Source organism: Chelmon rostratus, chromosome 21, assembly GCF_017976325.1.
Source record: "Chelmon rostratus isolate fCheRos1 chromosome 21, fCheRos1.pri, whole genome shotgun sequence".
NCBI classification, from domain to species: Eukaryota; Metazoa; Chordata; class Actinopteri; order Chaetodontiformes; family Chaetodontidae; genus Chelmon; species Chelmon rostratus.
The window spans coordinates 19,429,960-19,439,695 of NC_055678.1; positions in this window are offsets into that span (position 1 = coordinate 19,429,960).

A 9,736-nucleotide genomic window follows, 5' to 3' on the forward strand; every position below is an offset into this window, starting at 1 on the left:
GAGTGCCTAAATAGTGATCTTTCAGTGCATATCAGACCTTCAACCTGACGTCAACAAGAACAAGTGCAAACAAACTATCTTTTGCGTTTGGATATCGGTTAGTTATATTTCTATATAAATATATATATATATACATATATATATATTATAACAGTTATATTTCTTTCACCTTGGCAACGAATAAAGCATCAAGTCAAATGGCTGGTTCTACAACAGAAGACCTCTGGATACAGGAGGGGAGCTTGCTCGGAAACCGCTACTGGGTCGAGTCTTTCCTCGGGGAGGGCGGCTTTGGCTTTGTAACCAAATGCCGCCACATTGAAACGAACGAGGCAGTAGCCATCAAGGTCAACAAGAACCACCCCAAGATGTTTTTACAAGCAAGGCAGGAAATTGCCATTCTGAAGAAGCTGCGGGGTCTGGATCCAGACACTTGCAACATTGTGAAATGGAATGGCTTTTTCTTTGACAGGGAAAATATTTGCCTCAGTTTTGAGCTATTGGATCAAAGTCTTGATTCTTACATGCGCAGCAGAGATTACCGGGGTATCCCATTGACAGAGTTAAGACCTATAGTTCATCAGCTGGTCACAACCCTTTCCCACCTCAGTTCCCTGGGAATTGTCCACGCAGATCTCAAACCTGAAAATATTATGGTTGTGAACTCTGAGCAGCAGCCATTGAAAGTCAAGCTGATTGACTTTGGCCTGGCTCGTCCTGTGACTGCTGTTCAGCCCGGTGTCTGTGTTCAGACCACCTGGTACAGGGCACCAGAAGTCATGCTGCACATTCCCTTTACTGAGGCCATAGATATGTGGTCTCTGGGCTTGACAGTTGCTGAAATGGCCACAGGGTACCCCCTCTACCCCGGGAAAACAGATTACGATATGCTGAGCTTTATCGTAAAAACTCAGGGACAGCCACCAGACCATGTGCTCGACTGTGGTTTAGCTACAGATCATTTTTTCCGAAGACAAGACGGCGACCAGCAACGTTGGAGACTGAAGACACCAGAGGAGTTTGCAAACGACACAGGGATCCACCCTAAAGAGACAAGGTTTATCAAGCTCAAGTCACTCAATTACCTCTGGCACCTGATGGTGATGGAAACTGGAGACGAGCGTCCTCTACTCGTGTTGGTGGATCTCATTAAAAAGATGCTGCATCTGGACCCTCACCAGCGCATCAAACCCCTGGAGGTTCTGCAGCATCCCTTCTTTACGAACAGCGTCCCACGGAGATCCTGTGCTGACTTCTGCATCGACAGGCCAGATGGAGACAAAGAAACAAGTGAAGTCAGTGAAGTGTTATCCAGGAATCAGACAGCAGGACCAGAGAACATGAACCACAGGGTCAACATCACAACCCCCTCCCTGCCCCCTGGATCAGAAGACAACACTGGAGAGACGGTCGTGGAGCCTGAGACCAAAGCTGAGAACAGCAGCTGGTTTTGGCGCACTGTAAAATGGGTCAGAGACACTGCCCTCTACTACTTTCACCTATAGAGATGAGCAGAAACGCAGCAACTCTCCCCGCTAATCCGGGATGTTGCCCGTCTCTGCACCAGTCTTTTCATTCCCAACTCTACATGTTCCCTTCTTTGACATAGAAAAAAATGAATTCAGATGGAGCAGCACAGTGGTGCAGTGGTTAGCACTGTCACCTCACAATCTTTCCAGGTTGTGGTGGAGTTTTTCCTCACCTGTCTGCGTGGGTTTCCTCCGGGTGCTCCGGTTTCCTCCCACAGTCACAGAAAACATGCAGGTTGGGTTAATTGGTTGTCTCTAAATTCACCAGGTGTGGAAATGGAAGCGTGAATGATTATATGTTTAAATTTGTTATCCTGTCCCACCTCTGGGATAGGCCCCAACATTAAATAAATAAATAAATAATTCTTACAAATGAATAAAAAACAAAACCTCTATATCCTCTGTCCTCAAAGATGATGTCTTTTTAATCTACATGCCACTCATTTCATACTGCTTAAAGAGCCTTATGCTCTGAAGTCACATGGGAAAAACTTAAAACAGTATATTAATGTCAAAGCTGGAGCAACTACTTCAGCAAGTATATTTTAACATTGAGTAAATTTCCATTTAGCTGGTGCCTCGTGCTGTTGTTGTGACATTTCATTCCTTCACTTCTTACAGAATTCAATGGTTAGAAACTCCACAGTGTTTTCAGTTCACTTAGCTGTTATCCAGATTGGTCTGTCAGTGTGAGCCACGTGCAAAGCTCGTCAAAGTTTTGGTGACACATGTTACAACAGCGTTTCCCATATATATAACATGAAGGCAGCAAAATGGCCAATAAGTGGAAATTCAAATACACTGAAATGGACAACGGTTCAATTCTTCATGTGTTGTGTCCATCAGGACAGCAGTAGATGATCAAAGGTCAAATCCCATTTTCAATTGCCGACTTGCAGTCATTGGCTCCGTTATGTAAACCCATTTCAACCTCTGCTTGACCTGAACTTCATCAAGCAGCCAAGTGGAATTCAGCCATCATTCATCACATTATTTAGACGTGTTCTTCTTCTACTGTCACACGTGAAAATGTCCTCTGTGAAAACTGCCCCTGACTTTGTCCCACCTCTGACTACTTGTGTGTTCACAGGAGGTGATACAGGGACGTCCTAATGCAAACAACAATGTTGCTGGAATCAATTTTACAGTGTCAGATTAACTTTTTTGTTAATCTGCTTTTAGTCATTTATCAACTATTATTATCACTCATTTGTTTAATTTTAGGTAACTCTAAAGTATATGCAGTTTCTGTGTCAGCCATCTTGGATTATGGACATTATTTTTATTTTTATTAAACCTTTATTTTACCAGGAAAATTGGCCCATTGAGATTAAAAATCTCTTTTCCAAGGGCGTCCTGGCCAAGTGGCAGCACAAGTTACAAAGTTAAAAATTTCAATTTGATTATAAAAACAATTCAATTAAAACAAGTACAAATCAGGGAGTCAGTCTCAAGTGTTCTTATTTTGGAATTAAAATCGCTCAATGGAATCAGTTCTGTTCGTTTCATGTCCTTTTGCAGCTTATTCCATGAGGTAGGAGCAGAGAAAACAAAGGCCTTTTTTCACTGCTCTGTGCAATAAGGCGGAACAGAGAGCAGCAGTTGGTCATTGGAGCGCAGATCATAATAAAAAAAATAAATCTGTGAGTCCACTTCTTGATTTTAACTGTTTACTTGAAAACTTAAAGCAACATTACAAAAACGTTAGAAACGTACACAAATACAACTTTCCACGTCGTAAAGAAAGCATGTGGAGAGAGAGAGCGAGGTCAAAAAACCATTGCGCTCCAGTCTCCTTTCTGTTCCTGCTGACCCCCGTTCCCATGGCAACCAGGTTAACTGATGGGTTTTTTTTAATGTATCACAATAAGAGTCCTATCTTACTCATACACTATAAATGAAATGTACATATGTAATAATATTTAAATCTTTCTCAATCATGAAATTACAAACAATAGTTATCTTACTTATGAATTATTCTTACTAAATAAGCTGCATTTAGGCTCCTACAGTGTGTTTTTTTGTTCTTGTACATGTGCTTAACCTGAGCATGCAAAAGAACACCGTCCTCACTGAACTTGTCGAGCTTCATCAGGTAGTAACACTTATTTTATACATGCAGGTGTTGGATTTATCACACGACCAGTATGTGCTTTTGAACGATGATGAGTGCTGTTATTATTGAATACAACACAGAGCAGAAGAGCTCAAATTCAATATCTTTATTGTTCTATAAGTCAAAATCAAATTCAATATGCCGATTCAAACCAAACACACGGGAAGCTGGAAGCAAAGACACTAAATCAAAGGGTGTCATACAAGTTTCAGCCACTAGAGATCAGGAGTGCTCATAGAAGCTGCACTACAGGACCCCTGTGGAGGTTCTCATCACTGGTGGACTGTGGAACAATGTGTTCATGACTGGGTTCCTCTTTTGTTCGTTTTGTTGTTGGTGAGCACCAGGACCAAACATGTATGTGCATCAGCATGTGACGTACATGAACTCATCCTGCTGACAGTTTCACAGCACTCCACTGATGAACACACCAAAAAACAGCCTTCACTGTTACTGACCTGCCACGTGCACACGGATGTGAGAAGAATGAATGTTTCAAAATATCTGAAAAAAAGGCTTGCAAACATTTTATGAGGAAGGAAATGCTTTCTGGAGTGTGTCATTGAGGTCTAACAAATATGTTTCAGTGAGAAAAATTAAAGGGGAACGTTAAACATAAGGTGTCTTTAAGATCATTACGTCTTAACATCTGTCTATTTATTAGTCCCTAAATGCATCTTTACATCCCAAATGTGCATTATCCCTGGTCATCAGTGGGAGCGCTACAATGCTTGGAGCTTCTTGTTAAGCCTCTTATTCTGTTATTTGGCTCAGTATCCAGATGATATTCACAACTGAAAACAGGCAGAAATGAAAGACTTTCTCTGGCTGTGACATGAATGAATTCAGATCATATGAACACTTTAGACCTGTGCACTCCTGACCCCTTGTGGCTGAAATGAGTCTAACTTTGTATCACATACAAATACAGTTTGATGAACCACAGAGAACATAGAAAATATAAGAAGGGAAATAAGATCTGAGGCTCATTAATTTCCCTGTATACAGATGAGATGTTTTTTATAACTTCTGTCGAGGGTGTTAAGGTGACTGGTTCAGATAGATGACAGTGGAGAGAAAAACAAAATGTGCATGTGGACGTGAAGGCTGTGGCGGAGTGGTGACATCCCCAGCAGCCACCATCACTGACCTGTTTAAACTGTTTGCTGTGCTGGTGAACTCCTTCTGCTGACTCAGTAAGAGGAGGGAAGGGCTTTAAGAGGGTCTCACCCTCCCTGACCCCAACCCTTTGGCAATGTTCCATCAAATATGTTTCCTGCTGTTCACAAACCAGTTCAACAAACTAACATCGATGCAAAGATTCTACAGATTTGTTTTCCCTGCTCATGAATTCAGATACTGAGATGTAACAAATCAATGAGATATTCTTAACAATGACACTGAGGAATGATTATAAAACCCATTAAAAAGGATCTGGAACATTGTCAAAAGACCCTCGAGAAGCCCTTTCCTTCATTTCAGCTCTTTGTTTTTATATTAAAGGATGAAATGCCTGATATAATTTAGTTTTATTATTGTAAACAAATTTCATGAAAAGACCAAAGCCAACATGGCATTAGTCCGTCTCAATACTTTTCAGACTCTGTGCCACTCAAACCCAGACCCACTGCTTCCTGCAGAAGAATAATTCTTTCAAAAGGACTCACAAATAGAATTAAAATAAATGGGAGCTTATCAAAATTGGCATCTCTGAAAAGAGGTTGTCGACAAGGATGTCCCCTTAGCCCTACACTTTTCGCTCTCTTTATTGAGCCACTGGCTCAGGCAATTAGACAGGAGAAATATATAGCAGGCATTCTACTTAGAGGTGCAGAACACAAGATCTGTCTGTATGCAGACAACATTTTGGTGACACTCACAACCCCCGATGTGAGCCTACCTAAATTACGAACTTTACTCAAACAGTTTGGCCTGTATTCAGGAAACAAACTAAACCTACACAAAACACAAACCCTTACTTTAAACTATGAACCTGAGGAAATTATCGATAGAATGTGCACATTTAAATGGAAAGACAATGTAACTAAATACCAAGGAGTAAAAATACTTAAAAATCTATCTGCCATCTATGAATATAATTATAACCCTTTATCACTGGACATTAAAAAAGATTTAAACCACTGGTCCTTATTACCAATGTTCAAACAAATCGATGTTATAAAGATCAATGTACTACCTAGAATGCTCTTTCTTTTCCAATCATCACACACTGGATTTAGTGGTTCATTATTTTATGATTTGTTTGGCGTATGTTCAGGTTCAGCGACAGATCAGTATCTCTGTCAGACACACGAAAGAGATGGCAGCTAAATGCAATCCAAGAGCAACACAGTGAAAATATGGAGTTAGCTGCGGCCCTATAGCTTGTCAAAAATGTGGTTGTCCGGTTCAGATAAGCTGCGTGGATGTGATGGATCAAGAGTTCACAAAGTCAGTTAAAATGTTCTCATTTATCTGACAAGCAGCTGGAAACGTCTTCCCAGAAGCTGCCACAGTTGCATAGTGCTGTCTGTGATAATAATCAGTTTGACATAACGCTTTCCAAAATATTGCTTCAGATATAAGATAGAATAACAAGATAGATAGATAGATAGATACTTTATTTATCTCCAAGGAGAAATTTGCAGAACAAACAGGTTATTCCACGATCACGCATGAGTTCAGATGTCATCGGGGAAGCAAAGGTGAAGCAACTGTCAGTCAAATCCAAGAGGTGGTGTAAACTTCAGCCCATTCGCTCATTATTCAAGAGATTCAAGAGATTCAAGAGTCTTTATTGTCATTGAGCATGTCAATGAAATTTTCATTGCAACCCCCATGTTAGGAACAGATAGTAAGAAAGATAAGAAGATTAGAAAGAATAAAATTAAGATAACTACAATAAAATAAAATAAACCAACATGCAATAAAAATATTCGTAAAGCAATTAAAAATATACCAGAATGAAAATATACTAAGGCAATAAAATATACTAAACAATAAACAATAAAATATGGAAGTGAAATGTGCCAACAGAATAAAATATACCAGTGGTCAATAAAATATACCAATGAAATGAAATGTGCCAATATACTAAAATGTATATAATTTATAAGTATATGTGTGGACCTAAAAGTTAAGTACACAGAAGGTGCAGGTGGAGGTGGAGGTGTAGGTGTGAAGTGCAGTGTGCAGTGGTTCACAGTTCTCACAGTCTCTCACTGCAGTGAGGGGCTGCTGGGGGTGATAGCTCTAACAGCTCTGGGGAAGAAGCTGTCCCTCAGTCTGTTAGTGGTGGTGTGGATGTTCCTGTACCGCTTTCCTGATGGTAGCGGTTCAAACAGTCTGTGGCCTGGATGGCTGGGGTCCGTGGCGATGGATCTCGCCCACTTCCTGACCTGGCCTTCATATATAGAGTCTAGGTCAGGAAGGGGGCGGCCCACGATGCCCTGTGCAGTTTTAACCACCCGTGCCAGTTGTTTCCTCTCCTGTGCCGTGCAGCTGCCATACCACACTGTCACACTGAGGCAGAGGATGCTTTCAATTGTGGCCCTGTAGAAGTTGATGAGCAACCGAGAGGAGAGTCCAGCCCGTTTCAGTTTCCTGGGGAAGAAGAGCCTTTGTTGTGCCTTCTTCACCAGGCGGGAGGTGTTCATGGACCAGGAGAGGTCAGATGTGATGTGGAGGCCCAGGAACCTGATGTTGTCCACACGCTCCACCACTTCTCCGTCCATGAGGAGGGGGGGCGTGATCCGTCTTCCTGAAGTCCACAATGACCTCCTTGGTCTTCCCTGTGTTCAGCACCAGGTTGTTGGCTGAACACCACTGGGTGAGCTGGCGTATCTCCTCTCTGTAGTGGGTCTCGTTGTTATCTGAGGTGAGACCCACTACTGTAGTGTCGTCCGCAAACTTCACGACTGTGTTGGTGAGGTGGATGGCAGCACGGTCGTGAGTAAACATGGTGAAGAGGGCTGGGCTGAGCACACAAACCTGTGGCGTGCCTGTGCTGAGGACCAGAGGGGATGATGTGATGTTCCCTATTCTCACCACCTGAGGCCTGTTGGTGAGAAAGTCTCTGTTCCAGTGGCACAGAGACGCAGGCAGACCCACTGCGTGTAGCTTCAGCGCCAGCTTGTCTGGGATGACGGTGTTAAAAGCTGAGCTAAAGTCTACAAATAGCATCCTGACGTAGGTGTTGGGCTGCTGCAGGTGGGTCAGGGCTGTGTGCAGGGTGATGGAGACAGCATCCTGTGTGGACCGATTCCCTCTGTAGGCGAACTGAAGGCTGTCTAGGTCCGAGGGGATGAAGTCTCTGATGTACCTGAGAATAATCCGCTCAAAGCACTTCATGATTACCGGGGTCAGTGCAACAGGCCGGTAGTCATTCAGGCAGGTGATGGATGTCTTCTTTGGTACCGGAATGATGGTGGAGGACTTGAGGCACTCAGGAACCGTAGACAGCTGCAGGGACAGGTTGAAAATGTCCAGGAACACTCCTGCTAGCTGGTCAGCGCATGTCCCCAAAGTCCTGCAGCTCTGCGGGTGTTGATCCTCCTCAGGATGGATGTCACCTGGTGCTGCTGCAGGACGAGGGGCTGGTGCTGCTCCTCCAGCCGGGGTAGGTGTGTGACTTCTCTGCTGCCTGATGTGTCGAAGCGGGCAAAGAAGCTGTTTAAGGTGTCAGGCAGGGTGGGGTCATGGCTGGCGAGCTGAGTGTTAGGCTTGTAGTCCATTATGGTTCTGATGCCTCTCCACATGTTCTGGGGGTTGTTGTTATTTATCTTCAATTTTGTTTTTGTATTGGAGCTTGGCCTGCTTGATTCCTTTCTTCAGCTCTGCTCGAACCCTTCTATAAGCCAGCCTGTCACCAGCTCTGTAGGCAGTATCCCGGGCTTTCAGCAGGGATCACACTGTGCTGTCCAGCCATGGTTTCTGGTTGGGAAACACTGTGATGGTCTTGACTGGGAGGACAGCATCAGTGCAGAACTGAACATAGGACAATACAGAGGATGTGTACTCCTCAAGGTCTGCCACTTCTCTGAACACAGTCCAGTCTGTCAGCTCGAAGCAGTCCTGAAGTGCAGAGGAGGCCTCCTCAGTCCATATCTGTACTGTCCTGGTGGTCGGCTTTGTTCTGCAGGCCAGAGGCTTGTAGGCAGGAATGAATATACCAACAAACCAGCCTATAATGTGCTGCATTCATGAAATCAATGAACGACTGCAGAGAAAACAAAATGACATTTCTGCACGCAACAAACATTTTTGAACTCCAAAAAACATGACGCTGGGGTGAAGGTTACTTTCAAGTAAAATACTCAGTGTCTATTTGAGTCCTTCTTGTATTGATGAAAAACAACCAAAAATGCCGTCCTCTCTCTGCGTGCCATCATCCATTTACTGGCGCGTGCAGTCAGCCTGAATAATAAACGGACTATTTCACTGAACAATGAAAGAATATGAATATATGCAAAATAATAAGCAATTAAAATATCTATCAAACTTGGGTGATGTGATTTCTGCTCCTGAACCTCAGCGCACAGCGTCTGCACATCAGGGCTGTGCGCCGTCACCTTCGTCTTCACACCGGATCGTAAGATGTCATCTGTGAGCGCGCGCGATGTTTGTTTAAAAACGAACAAACTAAAATAAAATTCATTTTAATTAGATACTCATGCATTATTTCAGGGGCCGCATCAGGGGGATGAAAAAGGGTTGCCGACCCCTGGTCTAGGAGATCTTTGGGATGGAAGATATTATGATTTACCTGCTACACTGGGCTGATTCCCACCTGGACGTGGATCAGAGACGATCGTGCTCTCTGATTTCTCCAGTGCTGTTTGCGCCGGACAGGACCTGACTGGCAGACCACAATTTGTGACACTGAGGAGCTGTGTGTCAGGAACTGTAGAGCAACACAGGGGACCCCTAGACCAGTGGTCCCCAAGCCGTGGATCATTTGGTTCCGGGCCGCACAAGAAATAATTATTATTTCCGTTTTATTTATTGTCTGAGTCTGAACGAGCTTTTATTTTGAAAAATCTTTTATTTTGAAAAATTACCGGATTCTCTCGGTTACATCTCGCTCACTTGA